Here is a 19,959-nt window from a genome sequence, read left to right as displayed (position 1 = left end):
GAGCCAATCACAAAATGGCAATTGTAGTATCTTCTCCACAATTAAAAATTGCATTAGCTGATGTTTGCATGCAGATATGGGCTTCACATGGGTCTTGTAACATTGCAAGGATTGATGTTGCCCTTTAATTTAGTATACGGCCTACACCTGGATCCTGTGGGTGAGCTTTAAATATGCTAGAGGCAGCAGGAGAACTGGGGACTTTGTTTGAAAATTTTCCCACGGCTTCAGAGCGGGACCCAAGCGACGTGCCTTACAACTCTGGAGTTTGAGAGCTTTGCCAATTGATTACAATACTTTTCACATTTAACACATTGAATAAGGTAAGCTGCGGATGGGATTCTGTTCATGAAGTCGATAGGATTCATTGGCAAGAAGCACAATTTATGAATAATTTGTAAATACAGTTCAGTTAGTTTTATTTCGGTCATAGACCAGCATAAGATGATACAGAAACATCCATTAAAAGCAGGAATTAAAACATCTTAAAAGATAACAATAGAAAATAGAAAAGGTAAACACAGCTGTCCAGATTCATTTAAAACAGACCATTCTATTACGAATTTTGATCGCTGCTGCGCAGAATTTGGCAACTCTATAAGTTGTGTTATTTTCCATATCTGCAAGCAGCAGAGAAATGTGAAATTCTCCTGAGCGCCCTGGGAATGTAAATATAATACTTATGTAAATACTGCCGCGTTTTAGCTTTGCAATTTGCAAGCGCTGATGAAGATTGGGAAAGCAGGACAGAATTGGTTTTGGTCGCTGTTATATTGGTCAAATGACTGGAAGTATGGTCTATTGAGGACCACAGTTTACAATATTAAATTGTGGGGAAAAGTGAGCCGATGGCCCTTCCTGACTGGCTCATCCGAGGCAGGTTTGTAGGGTAAGAGTCTTAGATTCTGCTGGAGAGTCCAGCTTCAGCTCCCAGTATATCCCCTGAAGGATCTGAGGGTCAAACGTAGACTGCCTGGTCACCAGCAGAAAGTTTGGGGGCAGGGGTGTAGAAGCACAGTGTCCTGTGTGCTGCTTTATCACTCTCGGTGAGAAAGGACAGCTCTAGGAATCACCCGAACTCTATGGTAAAACCCTAGTTTCTGGGAATTCCTAGAGCTACCTCGCATCACTGAAGGTCAAAATGGGCTAGCACGCACAATGCCACCAAGGTGTTTTCTTTCCTGCCGCCACGGCTCAGAACAGAGGCGGGCAACTGGAGCCCTGAGGGACGGTAACTCTGTCCCGACTGAATGTGACGTTGCTGGTTTGGACATCCACTGAATGCTGGACTGGATTCGTATTTGCATCTTGAACCTCCCATTCCCTTTTTCAGCAGGCGCCATCTCCTCTCGGCCATTTGGGGGCAGCAATACACAGGAGCCTTGGAAATGAAGAGCTGGGCCTCAGTTCCTCCAGGGCAGGGGTAGTCAAACTGCGGCCCTCCAGATGTCCATGGACTACAATTCCCAGAAGCCCCTGCCAGCGAATGCTGGCAGGGGCTCCTGGGAATTGTAGTCCATGGACATCTGGAGGGCCACAGTTTGACTACCCCTGCTCCAGGGCCAGGGTGAAGAAGGCGGGGCTAGAGGTCCCAGGCCTATAATGGAGATGGCCAAATGGTGGCTCTTCAAATGTCCATGGACTACAGTTCCCACGAGCCTCTGCCAGCTTGGTAATTATCGTCCCTGGACATCTGGAGAACCACAGTTTGGTCACCCCTGGCCTATAAATTTTGAAACTTTTGAAAGGCAAAGCTCTGATGAGGAGAGCTCATACCCCCTAAAACAGGGGTAGTCAAACTGCGGCCCTCCAGATGTCCCTGGACTACAGTTCCCATGAGCCCTTGCCAAACTACCCCTGCCCTAAAATCTCACGGGCCTCTAAGGTGCCACTGAGCTCAAATCTCTAGATTCGAACTCATTGCACCTTAAAGACCCACAAGCCTAGTAGTTAAGCTGGCTTGGTGTAGTGCTTAAGAGTGGTGGCCTCAAATCTGGAGAACCAGGTTTGATTCTCTAGTCTTCTACATGCAGCCAGCTGGGGGACCTTGGGCTAGTCACGTTCCCATTAGAGCTGTTCTTGCAGAGCAGTTCTGTCAGAGCTCTCTCAGCACAGGGTCTCTCTTGTGGGGCGAGGAAGGGAAGGCAATTGTCAGTCACTTTGAGACTCCTTCAGGTAGTGAAAAGCAGGGTGTAAAAACCAACTCTTCTTCTTCTTCTTCTTCTTCTTCTTCTTCTTCTTCTTCTTCTTCTTCTTCTTCTTCTTCTTCTTCTTCTTCTTCTTCTTCTTCTTCTTCTTCTTCTTCTTCTTCTTCTTCTTCTTCTTCTTCTTCTTCTTCTTCTTCTTCTGCTCGATCTGCCTTGCTCCAGGGCACACTGGCTCCTTCTCCGGCTAATCTGTCCTGCGGAGACAAGAGGTGGTTTTGCTCAGTATTTACAGAAGCCCCGAAAATACATTCAGACTCACGCAGGAATAAAACACTCAGGTCCCTGCCCACGGATTCTCAACTGAAACAAAAGGGAAACCGACTCAGAGGGAGACGGGCAATCTTGGCTCCCGCTGAGCCTGACAGGAAAGGGCATGAAAGGATCCGCGCATAGTGCTTTGTGCTCGGGTGGCTTCGGGAAATGGCCCTGAGACATCCCATGGCGGCGTAGCAGCGCTGCAGGGCAACCTCCTGCAGTCGATTCCTCCAAGGGTTGAAAACATTCGCAGGTTCCCTGCTTGCTTTTCGGCACAAGGCTGGTGAAGGCCGTGGAAGCCTTGAAGCAGGGGGTCCCAGCAGGCTTGAAGGAAAACTGCAGGGAGTTCCTTGCACAGGCCTGAGAAAACACCAGGGGGGGAATCAGGATAGAGAACATACTCACAAGACTCAAAGACCCAGGTCAGTCAACATGAAGGCATGGTAATCTGTAGAGCAGGGGTAGTCAACCTGTGGTCCTCCAGGTGTCCATGGACTACAATTCCCATGAGCCCCCTGCCAGCAAACGCTGGCAGGGGGCTCATGGGAATTGTAGTCCATGGACATCTGGAGGACCACAGGTTGACTACCCCTGCTGTAGAGGGCATTTGGATACTCGGGGGCTTTACGCACCGGGATCTTTGTAGCAAATTGGTCACTGAATGAAAAATCGCCATTTAAAATAGTGGAATTCGTCGTTATGCATACCTGCCTTTGTAGTGGTATCCAGTTGCGTTTTGTAGCGTTTCCCACAGGCTTCCGGTCTCGGCAGAAATCGCTGGAAAGGAAGCGCTATTGCCAAGCTCGTCCCGCCCCTGGCCGTCAAGCAGCCAATGGGCAGCCGTTAGCATGCTCCCAAACAGCCCCTTTCCCTTTAAGAAAGGTTTTTTTAAAAAAAAAAACAGACCCATTGCAACGAATCTGTGTAGATTCGTTGCAAGGGAGAGACCCATCCAGCTGCCTAATGTGTTTGAGCTGTCAGCTGCCTAATGTGTTTGAGCTGTCGTTTGATCGTTGCCACGCTTCCTCCGAGTGAAAAAAAAAAATCCCCCCCCCCCTCACGGGCCCGATTTTCGGCTGAATGAATGTGTAAAAATTAAAGGGAAAATACATCAGCAAACGGGCTTTTCTGTGGTTTGTGCTTAGTGACTAAAGGGGAGGGACTGAAGCCAGGGATGCCTCTAAACAGAAAGAGGCTCGCTGGTGCGTTTATCCCTGCTCGCTCGGAGAAAAAAAAATGGCGATCGCTTCGCCGGAAGATCAGAGAAGAGAGCCAGGGGGAGGGACTTTGTAGAAACAGCAACAATGTTAACGCACAGGTCTTTTTCGCTAGTGTTGCAGATTGGTTGCAGGAGTGTATCGCTTTCTGGAGGGTGAATCCACTTTTGGGGATTTCCCTGAAAGCGCTACAAGGAAGCGCTTTTTGCAGATTGGTTTCAGGTGTGTGGCAGATTGTCGACGACGTTGTGCAAAACAGCAAATCAGTAGTGTTTTCAATTGGCAACCATTGTGCTATTTTGAAGGCGTGCAAAAAGCCCCACAGAGTGAGACAGAGAGAGAAGACAGAAGACAGAAGACAGATGACAGACGTTTATAGAAGACAGATAGGTGACAGATGTGATAGAGAGACAGACAGACAAACAAAGATAGTGAGTTAGTTGATGGAAGACAGATGGATGATGATTAACAGACAAACAGACAAAATGGAAAGAGAGAGACAGGCAGAGGGTTAGAGGGACAGACAGATATAAGATGGGATAGAGAGTAAAGAGAAGACAGAGAGACATATTGGGAAAGACGGCCCTTCATGGTGATGTTGACCCAACCAAAAACTAGCCAGTGATGGACTGGGAGCGGGTGGGAAGGGGAGGGGCCCCAGGTGGGCGTGTCCACAGCTCTGCTTCCCAGCCATATTCTGCACAATCAGGCCACTTCTGGGGTTTCTCGAAGCCGGAAGAATGTTTCAGGGGGTTCTCAGCAGTAGAAGAAAGTTGAGAAAGGCTGCATCAGACCCTTGGTCCATCAGGGTGAGTATTGTCTACTCAGACCGGAAGCAGCTCTCCTGGGTCTCTGGGTCTCTTCCTCATCCTGCCTGGACCTTTTAGAGTGGAGATTCCGGGGATTGAACCTGGGACCTCCTGCACGCCATGCAGAGGCTCGGCCATGTGAACAATGGCTCTCCAGGGTCTCAGGCGGAGATCTTGCTCATCACCTTCAGCCTGGTCCTTATAATGGGAGATTCCGGGGGTTGAACCTGGGACCTTCTGCATGCCAAGCAGAGGCTCTGCCACAGAGCCAAGGCCCCTCTCTAGTGGTCGTTTCTTGTCATCGTTGCTTAATATACCAGCTTGTCTACATTTGTGGTTTTGAAAACCAGAGGTTTTTTTTTTTAAAGAACAAAGACTTTAAAAGACTCATTAGGCAAAACAGGGAGGAAAAGAATCAAAGGAACGGAACGGCACCGAGAGGGAAGCACCAGAGGAGAGAAATCAATAATTTTCTCAAAGAGCCTGCCAGAGAGAGGGCTCCCTGCAGAAGGGGAATCGCACAAGGAACATGGAGGGTTGGCAAAGGACCAGAGAACAGGGGGTGGGGGGGGGATGGTGCTTTTGGAATTCTCTCAGAGCCACCGGGGGGATGCTCCGGATTGGGACCATGATGCTCGGGAAGGGACCATGAAAAAGACTGCCTCTTCTTCCACACCGAATGTGTCTTGAGGCTAAGTGAGGGAGGGGGGAGAGACAAGCCTGGGGTGTGTTGTTGCCCCACACTTAAGGGTTGCCAGCTTCTACGTAAGGCCTGCTGATCTTCTGCTCATATAGTTGCTCTCCAGGATACAAAGGTTGGGTTCCTCTGGAGAAAGTGTCTACTTTGGAGGTTGGGTTGTATGGCATCGTATCTCCTGAAGGGCTTCCTCTCCCCGACCCTCCACCTTCCCCAGGCTCCGATCCCAAACCACCAGGACTTCTCCAACCCAGAATTGATTTTTTTAAAATCTCCAGGCCCTGCCTGGAGGTTGGGAACCTCACCTGGTGGCATCCCATAGAAGGGAAGATGCAGTGTGTTAATATGGCTGCTGGCGCTGCTACCTGCAGGGCTTCTAGGCCCAAATTGTTCTCTCATCAAATAAAACCGGTTCAGTTCCTTGATAAGTAGCTGGGATCAGTCCTTCCTCCCTTCTTTCCTTTTCTTCCTTCTTCTTTCTTTCATTTTTCCCTCCCTCCCTCTCTCTCTCTCTTTCTTTCTTTTTTTCTTAATTTCTCCCATCCCCTTTCTTCCTTCCTCTTTTTTTCTTTCTTATTTCTTCCTCTTAATTTCCTTCCTTCTTCTTATTTTTCCTTCCTTCCTTCCTTCCTTCCTTCCTTCCTTCCTTCCTTCCTTCCTTCCTTCCTTCCTTCCTTCCTTCCTTCCTTCCTTCCTTCCTTCCTTCCTTCCTTCTTCTGTCTCTCTCCTATTTACTTTCTCTTTCCCCATTTCCTCCCTTCCTCCCTCCCTCCCTCCCTCCCTCCCTTCCTTCCTTCCTTCCTTCTTCCCTCCCTCCCTCCCTCCCTCCCTCCCTCCCTCCTTCCTTCCTTCCTTCCTTCCTTCTTCCCTCCCTCCCTCCCTCCCTCCCTCCCTCCCTCCTTCCTTCCTTCCTTCCTTCCTTCCTTCCTTCCTTCCTTCCTTCCTTCCTTCCTTCCTTCCTTCCTTCTTCTGTCTCTCTCCTACTTACTTTCTTTCTCTTTCCCCATTTCCTCCCTTCCTCCCTCCCTCCCTCCCTCCCTCCCTCCCTTCCTTCCTTCCTTCCTTCTTCCCTCCCTCCCTCCCTCCCTCCCTCCCTCCTTCCTTCCTTCCTTCCATATGTGTGCCTTCCTTCCTTCCTTCCTTCCACAATTAGTCCCTAGGGGAGGGATTTCTGCTGGGGGGGTCTCTGCTGCGACTCATTGGGCATAACTGTTGAGCCCACCTCCACGCCCAGCCAGGCCACTGAGAATGCCCATCACCCGGGGGCCTTTCAAAAGAGGCAAGAGGAGAATTTCCTCTCTGTGGGAACCGTCTCCTTCACTGCTTGCATTATCTGAGGCTGATAAGATTTCCTTCCAGCAAAACCTTTGGGAGAAGAGGGGTCCTGAGAGTGGCAGCAGAGGGCTGATAGGAGAGAGTTTAGCACTGATAGGGGACCCCCCCAGACTGGGAGGGAGTTGTTCCTTCCACTGACTTCTCTCTCTCTCTGGAATGGTTAAGGTTGCCAAGCTCCAGGTGGTGCCTGGAGACATCCCGGAATTACAACTACTCTCTAGGCCAGGGGTAGTCAACCTGTGGTCCTCCAGATGTTCCTGGACTACAATTCCCATGAGCCCCTGCCAGCAAATGTTGGCAGGGGCTCATGGGAATTGTAGCCCATGAACATCTGGAGGACCACAGGTTGACTACCCCTGCTCTAGGCAACAGAGATCTATTCCCCTGGAGAAAATGGATACGTTGGACAGTGGAATCTGTGGCATGGGTTCCCACTCAGGTCCCTCCCCTCCCTAGACAAGAACCACGCAAACACTGCTGCAAACTCATTGGAGGAAGAGGAATTGATGGGTAGCTTTGACACTTGTTTTATTCAGGAATTCCACCTCCTCTTGAAACCACTTGGGTCAGTATTATTGTCTGGCAGCAGCTCTCCAGGGTCTCAGGCAGAGGTCTTTCACATCCCCTCTTAATGGACCCTTTGGAGATGCCGGGGATTGAACCTGGACCCTTCTGTGGGCCGAGCAGAAGCTCAGCCAATGAGCCAGGGCCCCTCCCTCTTATTGCCACTGGAAGGAAAAAGGCCTTTCCGTTGCCTATTGCTCCAGCCACAGGTTTGTTGCCCCAAGGCACTTGGTGTTTGCAAAAATATCCTGTCTGGTTTTATCGAAGCACTTTGCCTCATTAGCTTCTTACACCCGCTGTTTAGTATAAATATTTGATGTTCCAACAGATGTCCAGTCTACATGCTGTTATAGAGAGCACCGTTGGTGTCGTGCACAGTCGCCACCCAGAGCACCTCATCGTGTAGGCCCTGTTGCCTCTTGAGGCTCTAAGCTAGGGTTGCCAACCTCCAGGTGAGGCCTGGAGACCTCCCAGAATTGCAATGGATCTCCAGATATGAAGAAGGAGGGTTGGTTTCCCTCCCAAATCCTCTTGCATGCAGAGCTACAGTAGCCCCCCAAGGCAATGGGGGCAGGGGGGAGGCACGCAGTGTGATGGTGTCTACAAAACAAGCAAAGGTCAGTGTACAAAGTGACGCAACTTGATTAAAGCAGACATACGCTCCAAAAAAAAAACACAAGTGAAATAATGAGTATATTCCTTTAAGACAGTGCAAATAAAGTCCAACTTCTTTCAAAGCGTATCGTCACGTTGTAGGTTTGCCACTGATTTCCATGTGAAGATCAGGTAAACAAGCGTGCCATCACGTTCCATTTCCTCAGAGAACCCACAATGCCAGAAGAATAAGTCTGAAAGGAAGCCCAAAGAGACGGGGTAGTCAACAGGGGGTCCTCCAGATGTTCATGGACTACAATTCCCATGATCCCCTGCCAGCAACGCTGGCAGGGGCTCGTGGGAATTGTAGTCCATGAACATCTGGAGGACCACCGGTTGACTACCCCAGCCAAAGAGGACCTCATAAAAAGTCCCTGAAAAAACAGGTAATGATGTCCTGGATCATGCCTGTTTGTTCAGAGACTTTTTGCAGTTGAGAAGATTTGCCTCGTGGCTTTATTGGGGGATGCTGCACCCATGCAGGAGGGGGTCTTCTTGCGTCTCTGACATAATGTCTGATAGATTCAGGTGTACAGACGTGTTGGTCGGAAGTGGCAGAACGATGTCTGAGTCCAATGGCACCTGAGTCCAAAAGACCAAAAAAGGTTTCATGTATGCATGCACACTTCCTCAGATACAATGAAATGGAAATTCATAATGATCCACATTCCACAATTAAAGACACATCTATCCATTTATTTTATTTTTTTTGCATCATGTTCAGTATTGTCTACTCTGACTTACAGCAGATCTCCAGGCTCTCAGGCAGAGGTCTTTCACATCACCCATTTGTCCTTTTGACTGGAGATGCTGGGGATTGAACCGGGGACCTTCTCTGCATGCCAAGCAGATGCTTTCTCATTGAGCCACAGCTCCTGTGCCCGTCCATTTTTTGACATCCTTATTTCCTGTATTTTCTGCCCAAATTAAACCCAAACAAATGACAAGTTTATAAACTTTGCTTGTTATTTCTAAACGGTTCTTGAATCTGTGAAACATCTTCTTTAATGAGCATCCTATAACTATGTGGATGACCTACTAATTCCAATTTCTTTGTATCTGAGGAAGTGTGCATGCACACAAAATAATGACACCTAGAATAAAACTTTCTTGTTCTTAAAGGTGCCGCTGGACTCAAACTTTGTGACGTTTCATATATTTCTGTTACTAAGCTGCCTGATCCTGACTGCAGCAGAGAAAATAAGATCTACTGCGAGGAAGTGGACACGTTGCTACTGCAGGAGCTACAGTTCACTCCAAAAAGGGAATTGGACAAACTGTCATAAAACCATCTCTTATCTTATCAGGGAGCCAAGCTTAGGGTAGGATTATCCCAGATCTCAAGAATCCAGGCTGCTGTTCCCAGCAACTGCCTCTAAGTAGTACACAATTACATCTGGTTACATTCGTCTGGCATTAGCTGTCTCCCAAGGCCAGATCATGCCCCTCCAGCCCCTCCCCCTGATCTTTCCTGCTTTCAAATTGTAGGTTGCAAATTCCTAATTTCCCCCCACACCCTCTTAACCACTACACCAAGCGCTCCAAGCCAGGGGAGGGTCAATTGCCCAACCCCTCTGAGTTCTCACAGGATAGAGAGAGCCAAACAAATTCACACAAGCGACCAAGCTAGGCATAAAACATAGTTTTATAAATGATCGTTTGAGTCACAAGACAAAGCATGGGTGGCAAAGATAAAACAGCGGGCTGTGAGTAAAATAAACAGTAAAAATAAACTGACCCTGATGCTGGCAGACTTTAGAGAGAAATTGTAAACTAGCTCCAGGTATCTTACCCGGAAAATCTGTGGGTTACCCTTCCATAGCAACATGGAGACCTCATAGGTGGATACTGAGGTGCTAAAGAGCAGAGTTCTGGGGCAGGTATAGTCTGATAGTGTTTGATGCCACAATCAGGGCAATTAAACTGACCAAAGGATGTTGATGAAGCCCAGCTGAATCGGATGACACAGGTGAGAATGTTTTAGGGCTTCCCACTGTATCCTCAGGGAAAGTATTACCAACAGGGCTCTCTCTTAAGGATACAAAACAGACACATCGAGATAGCTCCATTTGTTCTTAGGTCTTGACAGGGTTGTTGCAAATGAAAGAACTACTTCCTGTCCTCACACAGGTATTTTAATATTTATATACTTGTTGCTATGTTGTTTTTACTGTGCTGGAGATTTGGGGTGAGGGGGCGGTCGGCAGAGAAGTGGCCTCCATAGGTTCTAATCCCCTGGAGGAGGAGTGGCCAAACTGGCTCTCCAGATGTCCATGGACTACAATTCCCATGAGCCCCTGCCAGCTGGCAGGGGCTCATGGGAATTGTAGTCCATTGACATCTGGAGAGCCACAGTTTGGCCACCCCTGCTTAGAGTCTGTCCATCGAAGTAGCATTAATGGCAGTCGGAACAAATTCTTTAGAAACTTTCAGAATTTATTGAGCCATGATTCCATCTCCCCTTTTTTTATGTGTATCCACCAATCGAGCTGATCTCTGTCGCTGGATGTCAGCTGGCATTCTGGAAGATCTCCAGACCTCACCTGGAGGTTGGCAAGCCGAGAGCCAGGAAGAGTTGTTCCACCCAGTGCTGGATTAACTCTAAACCTCATCAAGCGTTTAGAAGAAATTGGGCATCTCATCCAGGGGTGTGCCGTAAGGCAGGGGTAGTCAACCTGTGGGCCTCCAGATGTCCATGGACTACAATTCCCATGAGCCCCTGCCAGCGTTTGCTGGCAGGGGCTCATGGGAATTGTAGTCCATGGACATCTGGAGGACCACAGGTTGACTACCCTGCCGTAGGGAATATCTTCCATTACGCCAAACTTTGCAATTCTGGCTCTCTTCCAATGCTTGGCCAGAGAGGGATCCATTTGAAAAATGCTTCTTTTGCTTACACCTTCCTCCAATCTCTCACTGAGGTATCCCCACGCACCTCTCTCTTCTTCACGGGCAAATGCTTCAAAGAGCTGGAGAGAGTGGGGCAATCAACGCATTAGCAGACATTTGGCCGGGTTTTTAATTTCTTACATTCTTTAAACCTTTCCCCCATCAGGCGGCTCCTCTCTCGGTTCCAGAGGCTAAAGGCTGGGGATGCTGCCTGAAAGTGAATCTCCTCAGGAGCACCAGATCCCTGGTAAAGCAGGTTTATCCCAGGGACGCTCTTGTTCTGTGCGGTAGTTACAGCTGGCAGAGTTTAAGTAAGCAAGGCAGCAAGAGTGAAGCACCCAGAGGCCTACAAGACTAAAGCCGTTCTACTCAGAAGAGAAATAACTTTGTCAGAAAAGAGGGGAGAGAGAATCCGAGCTCATGGTTCTTTGTCCACGCTGCCTGTTCTGGAGTCAAGCAGGGAGGAAAGTGTGCGCAGAAGAGCAGGAAGTCTACAATTGAGACAATCAGCCTAAAGAGGATTATTTAAAAGATCCCGGAACCAATAGGATGAAATTAATTCAAAAGGAATTCCGTCTAAACCTCCAGAAGAAGTTCCTGGCAGTTAGAGCGGTTTCTTAGTGGAACTGGCTTCCTCGGGAGGTGGTGGGTTCTCCATCTTTGGAGATCTTTAAACAGAGGCTGGAGAGCCATCTGACGGAGAGGCTGATTCTGTGAAGGTTCAAGGGGGTGGCAGGTGACAGGGGATGAGCGAGAGGGTTGAGAGTGTCCTGAACAGTGCAGGGGGTTGGACTAGATGACACAGGAGGTCCCTTCCAACTCTAGGATTCTATGATTCTAAGTTCCTATCCTAACTATGCTAAATACATATCTCCTCCAATGTCCCCTGCGCGATATTCTTCATATTTTGTTGTGCATGCTGCAGGTTACCCAAAGGAGACTCAAAGCGGCTTACATTCGCCTTCCCTTTCCTCTCCCCACAACAGACACCCTGTGAGGGAGGGGAGGCTGAGGGAGCCCTGAGATTACTGAAGAAGAAGAAGAGTTGGTTCTTATATGCCGCTTTTCTCTACCCGAAGGAGTCTCAAAGTGGCTTACAGTCACCTTCCCTTTCCTCTCCCCACAACAGGCACCCTGTGAGGTGGGTGAAGCTGAGGGAGCCCTGATATTACTGAAGAAGAAGAGTTGGTGCTTATATGCCGCTTTTCTCTACCCGAAGGAGGCTCAAAGCGGCTTACAGTCGCCTTCCCTTTCCTCTCCCCACAACAGGCACCCTATGAGAGAGGGGAGGCTGAGAGAGCCCTGACATTCCTGCTTGGTCAGAACAGCTTTCTCAGTGCCGTGGCGAGCCCAAGGTCACCCAGCTGTCTGCCTGTGGAGGAGGAGTGGAGAATCAAACACAGCACACCAGATTAGAGGTCAACGCTCATAACCACTACACCAAGTTGGCTCTCTGGGTTGGGAAATACCTGCAGACTTTGAAGCTAGAGCCAGAAGTGGCTGGAATATGGAATGGGGTGAGAGGGGGGGACCTCACTATAATGCTATAAAGTCCCCCCCCCAGCAGCCATTTTTTACAGGGGACCAGATCTCTTTAGTCTAGAGAGGAGCAGTAATTCCAGAGTATCCCCAGGTCTCACCTGGAGGCTGGCATTCCTATTCCCTGCCTGGAGCAGAAACCGTGTTATAGGGAACAAGGAGTAAGTGCCTGAATTTGGGTGTTGCCAACGAATTAGGCGATTGCGCTGCAGCCACATTCCTTACGCACTCCGAACATTTCTCCCTCTCTTTCTGAGAATAAGCCGCCCAGTTCAACAGCTCCGAAAGACTCCTTCACAGGACAGGGTGATATTCCAGAAATGCCAGGAATTTCACCTTAAGATTTCGTTCCTGGTACCTGCTCTCTTCGGCCTCTCTGGATCTTGGCGGCCTTCCCCTGCTGCAGAGGGCACTTCAAACGCAGGCCTCCCAACCCCGAGAAGCCCTCCTGTGTTCTCTTTGGTCTGCAAAGTGACGCTGTGCAGGCCAGCTTTGAACCAAAGCGGCTATGCGTGGCAGAGCTCCAGGTTTCCCAATGAGATGGATTTCTTGCATTTTTTCTGTTTAATATAGAAGATTTTATATAGTAAAAACATGGAAAGGTGTTACAAGGAAAGAGGATAGATACTCCAAATTAAATTTAAGGACTATGAGACACATTCCGCACAACTGGCAATGTTGCTAAATCTGAGCGCTATTGATAAGCGCTGCAATCAATAGCGGCAGGTCTCGGTACGCAAACAGCTGTTTTTCTCGGAAAAAAGGCTCTAACACTAGCGCTGTTCTCGTAACGCACAAGTTTCCAGTCTCACTGAAATCAGAACAAAGGAGGCGATATTTTTCCACGCTTCCTCCCACCCCTGGGCGTCAATCAAACAGAACAGCCCATTAACTGTTGTGTTTGTGCTTCCCTTTAAAAAAAAATTAAAAACCCGAAAACACCTGTAGCAACGCACATTTGTTCATTCAATGTATCAGAAAGACCTTTTTCGCTGGTGTAGGAGCTGGCACTTAATCGTTTACATGCTCTTAAAGTTTAAAAAAAATTTCTGGCCGAAATTACAGGCAGTGTTGAACAGGGGGCTGTATTGTGCTCGGAAACTTTACTGACAATTGCTTGTAGAGGGATTTCAGCTGAACAAGCATCACTTATTCGTTGCTTTTGCCGGTTTAAGGAGGAAAAAATGCCGATCGCGAGACCAGAAGCTCGGGTGCGAGAGCTTAGGGAGGGACATGCTTGCTACCGATATATTGAGAACAAACGTGTCTTTTTCAGATGAGTTGCAGGTTGTTCTCGAGAGTCTAGCAAGCGATTTTTGCGAAAGTGTTCCAGGAGTGTTGCAGATTGTGTACAACGTTGTGTGTAATGTTTAAAAAATAGCGTTACACAATGGTAAGACTTCAGCAACATTAACGCTGGGCGGAACGGCCCTCAGTATTAAACTGCTATGTTGCAGTAAATCTTATCCATTTTTCCAAAATGCTTCTTATTTTTTTTGTCCTGAATTTATATTTCCATCATTTGGAAAATGAAGAGTTGGTTTTTATACCCTTCTGTTCACTAACCAAAGGAGTCTCAAATCAGCTGACATTCGCTTTCCTTTCCTCTTCCCATAACAGGCACTCTGTGAGGGAGGTGGGGTTGAGAGCTCTGATAGAACTGCTCTGTGAGAACAGCTCTAACTGGCCCAAGGACACCCAGCTGGTTGCACATGGAAGAGAAGCACGGAAACAGAATCACTTCTCTAGATTAGATGCTGGTGCTTTTAGCCACTACACCAAGCTGGTGTATATATAGCTGAGCCCTGGATGGCGGTGATGTTGGGCATAGTCAGGGATTTTCCCCGAAGCTCTGTCACTGCCACTTTGAGCATTCTGGCCCGTGCATAATGGGTCTCACCCTCCCCTCTCTCACAGGGTGTCTTTTGCAGGGAGAGGAAAGGAAGGTCACTGTCACCCCAGGCGATCTCCAGCCACCACCTGGAGACTGGCAACCCTTCACAACCTGGCATAACACCTGCTTATGGTGATCTCTTTTCTCAGCCTCAAGCTCCACACCCCCTCCCCAATTTGGCATCCATGGCCTCCAGGCGCCTGGAAGGTGGCACCGCACGGTTCCCCGTAGCATTTGGCGTGCTGAATTCTTCAAACAGCTTAATTGTCCACTGACAGCTGGAGGCCTTCACAAGAGGAGGAGAAACCGTCTGAATGGAAGCTGCAGAGGCTGCATTTCAAGGAGGCGAGGATGGTTCCTTGTTCCTCATTTGTGAATCTCCACAAAAAACGTTGTGAGGAGTTTGAAAGCTCTAAAAAAAAAAACAAAGAAGGTTTGGACTGCCAAAAATCGCACCCTTCCATGGTCAAGGGGCTCTCCCCTTCTAGATGTTGTTACCTGGTCCAAAGCCTGGAGCTTCCACCATCTGCTCCAAAGTGGGGTGCCCCCCAAACAATTAAGCAGCCTCTGGGGCAAGGATGCACCCCAAAATAATCTTCATACCACACTGAATGAAGAAGAAGAGAGGTATCCCCAACCAAGCTCCATCCCCAAATCTCTGTGAGTTTCCCAAGCCAGATTTGGCAACCACCCCCCACCAGCGGCCTGGTTGGACTAGGGATGCCATCCTCCAGGTGGAACCTGGAGATCCCCTGGAATTATAGCTCATCTCCAGGCTAAAAAGATCAGTTCACCTGGAGAAAGTGGCTGCTTTGGAGCACAGACCCGGTGGAATTGTACCCCACTAGAGATGCCAGCCTTCAGGTGGGACCAAAGCGAAGACAGGTCAAACCCATGGAGAGGGATTTTTAGCCTCAAGGTGGAACCTGGGGATCCCCCGAAATTATACCTCGTTGCCAGGCTAAAGAGATCTAGTTCCCCTGAAGAAAATAGCTGCTTGACAAGATGGACTCCATAGCACCGAGGTCCCCCCCCCTTGTCCCAAATTCCACCCACTCCCGGCTTCACCCCCAAATTCTCCAGGTATTCCCCCACTCTAGGCGGGACCTGGCCACTCTGTTTCCAAGATTCCTTCAAGGCGCTCAACTTCACCAAGTTCCTCCCCCTGCAAGCCCCTGCCCGAGTTTCCCGGGGAGAACATCTCGTCCTGATTAAAATCCCAGCCTCTGGTGGCTTTGTTGTGATGGCCCCTGCCTCTCGGGTTCCCGTCAGCGGAAAGGAAATGAGAAAGCCCGCTTGTGTTTCCAAAACAGCACCTGCCCAAGGGGCGGGGAGCCAGCAGGTTCGTCCAGGCTGGAATGTCTATTTATCGTGGCCTGGCTTGTTTCCTCCTCTTTTCCATCAGCTTGGCCCACGACGGGAAAAATAAAACCTTTCTTGGAAGAAGGGAGGGAAGCCTGTTCTAATAGGGATGATTTATAAAAGGCGTTCCAAGGGGGGCCAGCGGCAGAGATGAGAAATCGCAGCTCTCTGCGCTTTGCAAGCAGCCCCTGGAGCCAGACAGACCTGGCCGGCTCTCCCCCAGGCCTGGGCCCCCGCTGATTGGTGGGGAAAGGGAGCTGCCGCCTGGCCCCTTCCAAAATTGCCGCCACGCACCACGACGGGGGCCACGACTTCCTTTTCCGTCAATATTGTGCCATCCTTACAGGTGGCATTTCTTAAGACGAAGTAGGAGTCGCCAACATGGTGCCCACGGGCACCGTGGCAACCACGGACACCTTCCACGTGATTTCAGAATGCGGGCCGGGCCAGGTGGGGCTCTTGCCCAGGAGAGAAATTTGTAATCACTCCAAGGTTTCTGTTTTGTTGCTGCCATAGGTTGAAAGGTGGCGGAAGAATATCAGCTGGAATGAACATGGCTGCGCATATGCTCCCGTGTGGCACAATCCCAGGTAGAACATCTCCTCCCTGACCCCCAGCAGGGGATAAAGCCATCGAGGAGGTCTTTTGTCATTCTAGGAGGTCTCTAGGCCTTACAGGGAGGTTGGCAACCCTAAGCTCTGGAAGCACTAGGGAGGCCAGGAGCTGGACAGCGGGGGAGATGTTCAGAAAAGGACCTCAGTGGAATCATAGAATCCTAGAGTTGGAAGTGTCCATAGAGGCCATCTAGTCCAACCCCCTGCTCAAGGACCTCAGTGGAGGAGGATGTTATGGAGACCACCCTCCTAAGCAGCCATTTTCTCCGGGGGATCTGATCTCTGTGGATGTCTGGAGATGAGCTGTAATTCCACGGAGGGGGGGGGGCTCCCCAGGTCCTTCCAGGGAACTGGAATACCTAGAAATATCTGGAGACTTTGGGGGTGGAATTAGGAGAGGGTGGGATTTGGAGGCAGGGAGGATCTCAGTGGAGCATAATGCTATGGTGTCTACCCTCCCAAGCAGCTATTTTCCCCAGGGGAACTGATCTTGGTAGTCTGGAGATGAGTTATATTTCCACCGGATCCCCAGGTAACCATACCTACGATTAACAGACATCCCCCCCCCCAGTCAGGTCAGGAGTCTCCCACTTTCAGGCTGCACTGCTCTCCCCCAATTAGGACCCCCCCCAAAAAAAACAAATTAAAACCCCGGAATAATGCCTGAACTTAACAATGTGCCCACATGAACTGGACCTAATTCCTGGACTGACATCCCTCACACACCTATATGAATTCCAGATCGTATAGGTGCATTGAGTTGACTTCTGGCATCTCTCCCTCCAGCCTCTGCTGGCCGCTCCAAAGGACACAGTTGCTCTATAGCAGGAGGTGGCTAGACCGTGGCTCTCCAGAGGTCCGTGGAGTACAATCACCATGAGATGGCAGGGGCTCATGGTAGCTGTAGTCCATGGACTATCCCAAAGGGTTCCCCAACATGGTGCCCACGAGCGCCAGGACACCCACCAAAAAGTTTTCAAATTCAAATTCAAAACCTTTAATGGCATATAAAACATCCTAAGAACAAAGGTAATTCATAATTATAATTAATTGATAAAAATTACATAGTCTAGATCAGGGGTAGTCAAACTGCGGCCCTCCAGATGTCCATGGACCACAATTCCCAGAAGCCCCTGCCAGCATTCGCTGGCAGGGGCTTCTGGGAATTGTGGTCCATGGACATCTGGAGGGCCGCAGTTTGACTACCCCATAAACAATAAAAGAAAAGAAAAGAAGCAGTAAAGTTTTCAGGTGGAGCATTTTCCCAGCATGGCTTCCGCTTGGAGATCTGAGGCCTTCTAAAAACGTGAGCTCAGCAGCAACTACCTGAAGTTCAGCTGCGGCAGCTGTTCGACGGCCCCTGCCCTTCAGGGAGGCTCCGGGATCCCTCCTGTTCTGCTGACAAGGTGGCCCTGTCTGAGCCTCGAGGTCCCAATTCTGCCGAAGTAGGCGTAACCGTCCCCCTCCCCGCATTCATACGGAAAGACAACATCTCGAGGGCAACCCCTCCATGTTAATTCAGATTTTTGTTGTGATTGCAGGGAGGGCTAATGAAGTGGACCAGTGAAGCGAAACAGCTGGGCTGCACATGGCCGCCAACCCAGGATGCTCATAAACCTCGGACGGAGAGGAGGGCGGCCCAGCCGGAGATGAGCTCTCCCTAATTAAAAGCAAACATCCCAGTTTTGCACATCTCTCTGGGACCCAGATTTAGTTATTTATTTATATTTGAATTTATATACCACTGCTTACCATAGTCTTGCAGCGGTTGACAATAAAACAAAACATGATACCCATAAAACCCCTTAAAATCTGAACGCTAAGATGGTGATATAAACTGCCACCCTCTGTTCAGCATTCAGTCAAAGGAGATTTCACATCAGGAGCGAGGGCAACTAACGGCTCTAAGGGACCTCCGTTGGAAACACCGAGACCCCCACCCTGGCCTCAACCATACGCCTGGCTCCGTCTTACAGGCCCTGTGGAAAGCTGACAAATCCAATTCCGGGAGCTCATTCTATCAGGTTGGGGCCGAGGCCGAAAAATAAGGTGACCAGATTTTAACATTGGTAAAGAGGGACACCATTGACCGGGGGGGGGGGGGGGCGGTTCTTGATTAAAAATTTGGTCTATATGGAGCAACAGAAAGTTTCATAGAATGCAAAAATAGTATTTTAATATATATTTTTTAATTTCAACATAAGTACAATTGGGGGGTAAACGGTAATGACTGGGGAAGGCACTGGCAAACCACCCCGTATTGAGTCTGCCGTGAAAACGCTGGAGGGCGTCACCCCAAGGGTCAGACATGACTTGGTGCTTGCACAGGGGATACCTTTACCTTTACCTTTTTACATTTGGCCAGGTGCCCCCAGATGTCCCTCCAAAAGTGGGACAATCTGGTCACCTTCCTGAAAAAGCCTTGGCCCTGGTCAAGACCAGGCGCACTTCCCAGGGACCCGCAAAAGCCAGCAGGTTCATACCTGCAGAGCAGAGAGCCAACAGATGGGGTTGCCAACCTCTGCATAAGGCCTGGAGATCTCTCAGAATTAGCTGACCACTAGACTTGAGAGGTCTGTTCCCGTGGAGGAAAAGGCCGCGTAGGAGGGTGGTAGGGATGCCAGCCTCCAGGCAGGATCGACAAAAAGGTTGACTAATAAACAAATTTTCACATTCCATTTCTTAAAAAGGTAAAGGTAAAGGTATCCCCTGTGCAAGAAATATTCATCCAGCTGTCCCCTGGAAGATGGCAACCCCAGCTGTCATCCTGCTTTTGCTCTTTCCAAAGCGCAGCAAATTGCAAAAGGGAGACAAGGTTGCGTGGACAAGAATCACTTTTTTTTCACTTGGTTATTATTTTTTTTTAATATCTCGGTCAATCTCAGATTACTTCTTGATTCAAGTGGATCGCCGTGTTGGTCTGAAGCAGCACAACAAAACAAAATCAGAGTCCAGAGTGCAAGCACTCAAAAGCTCACACCTTGAATAAATCTTTGTTGGTCTTAAAGGTGCCACTGGACTCTGATTTTGTTTTGTTAGATTACTTCTTGCTCACCCTACAGCAGGGGTAGTCAACCTGTGGTCCTCCAGATGTCCATGGACTGCAATTCCCATGAGCCCCTGCCAGCAAACGCTGGCAGGGGCTCATGGGAACTGTAGTTCATGGACATCTGGAGGACCACAGGTTGACTACCCTTGCCCTACAGCATTCAGCATACGGTGCCTGGTTTCGAAGCCAAACTGCCCAGTTGGGCCTTCCTTGAGAGAAAATTCCCAGTGGGGACTCTGCCGTCCAGCAGCCTGTGCTAGTAGCTTATCAGAATTCTGTTCCTTGTTGATTCCTCCTGTGTCCCCAATTTGCATTCTCCAAGGGGAAGCCGCCTCTGGCTGCAAAACAGGGAGAGGACAAAGAAAACCTCCTGGAACTGCTTCAGTGCAGCAAGAAGGAAACACACCCAGCCAACCTGTTTTTTTCTCCAAAGAGACCAGATTATTTATCGATTGCGGGCTTCATTTGCTTCTGCAATTACTTCAGGTCTGCTTGTTTGCGTTGTTCCAAAGAGACGTTTCAGGTTGTGTTGGAACACAGGGCATGATGGGAGGCCAGGCTTTCTCCAACAGGGTTTCGTGAAACCCTGGGACATCTTGAGGACCCTGCAAGGGTTCCCCAGATGGGTGGAAGTTAATTAATTTTTTAATATATATTCTGATTTTGTTAAACAGTTATCAGGCTGAGCTAGACCAAATTATTTGGCTGTGATTGAGGAGTCTCCAGTCCCAGCCCTCTGGCCACCAATGGGGAATGGAAACTTGAACTGGTCTCAGTGGTAATCTCCCATTTTCCACCTCCACCTGCCAGGTACTAACCCATGTCCCTTCTTATGCATGTGGTCCCGTAAGCCCCACTTCATTGTCTTACAACA

The 19,959-nt window shown here is 49.2% G+C and overlaps 2 long non-coding RNA genes across 3 annotated transcripts; one reads left to right on the top strand and one right to left on the bottom strand.

Moving 5' to 3' along the window:
• The first annotated feature begins 232 nt into the window (after nucleotides 1-232).
• On the top strand, nucleotides 233-17,713 carry LOC143839142 (uncharacterized). 2 transcript variants are annotated; one of them, XR_013231637.1, is made up of 3 exons: nucleotides 233-323; nucleotides 15,939-16,012; nucleotides 17,578-17,713. It is a non-coding gene; the product is annotated as an uncharacterized LOC143839142 (long non-coding RNA). The 2 variants fall into 2 exon arrangements; XR_013231638.1 differs by lacking the exon at nucleotides 233-323 and adding an exon at nucleotides 9,793-9,868.
• On the bottom strand, nucleotides 7,711-9,823 carry LOC143839141 (uncharacterized). The gene is made up of 3 exons (XR_013231636.1): nucleotides 9,531-9,823; nucleotides 8,483-8,655; nucleotides 7,711-8,320 (listed from the first exon to the last, which is right to left on the bottom strand). It is a non-coding gene; the product is annotated as an uncharacterized LOC143839141 (long non-coding RNA).
• Nucleotides 17,714-19,959: the final 2,246 nt, after the last annotated feature.

This window comes from Paroedura picta, chromosome 5 (assembly GCF_049243985.1).
Source record: "Paroedura picta isolate Pp20150507F chromosome 5, Ppicta_v3.0, whole genome shotgun sequence".
Classification (NCBI taxonomy): Eukaryota; Metazoa; Chordata; class Lepidosauria; order Squamata; family Gekkonidae; genus Paroedura; species Paroedura picta.
The sequence above is the reverse complement of the archived record's forward strand: the minus strand, read 5'-3'. Positions and strand labels throughout refer to the sequence as shown.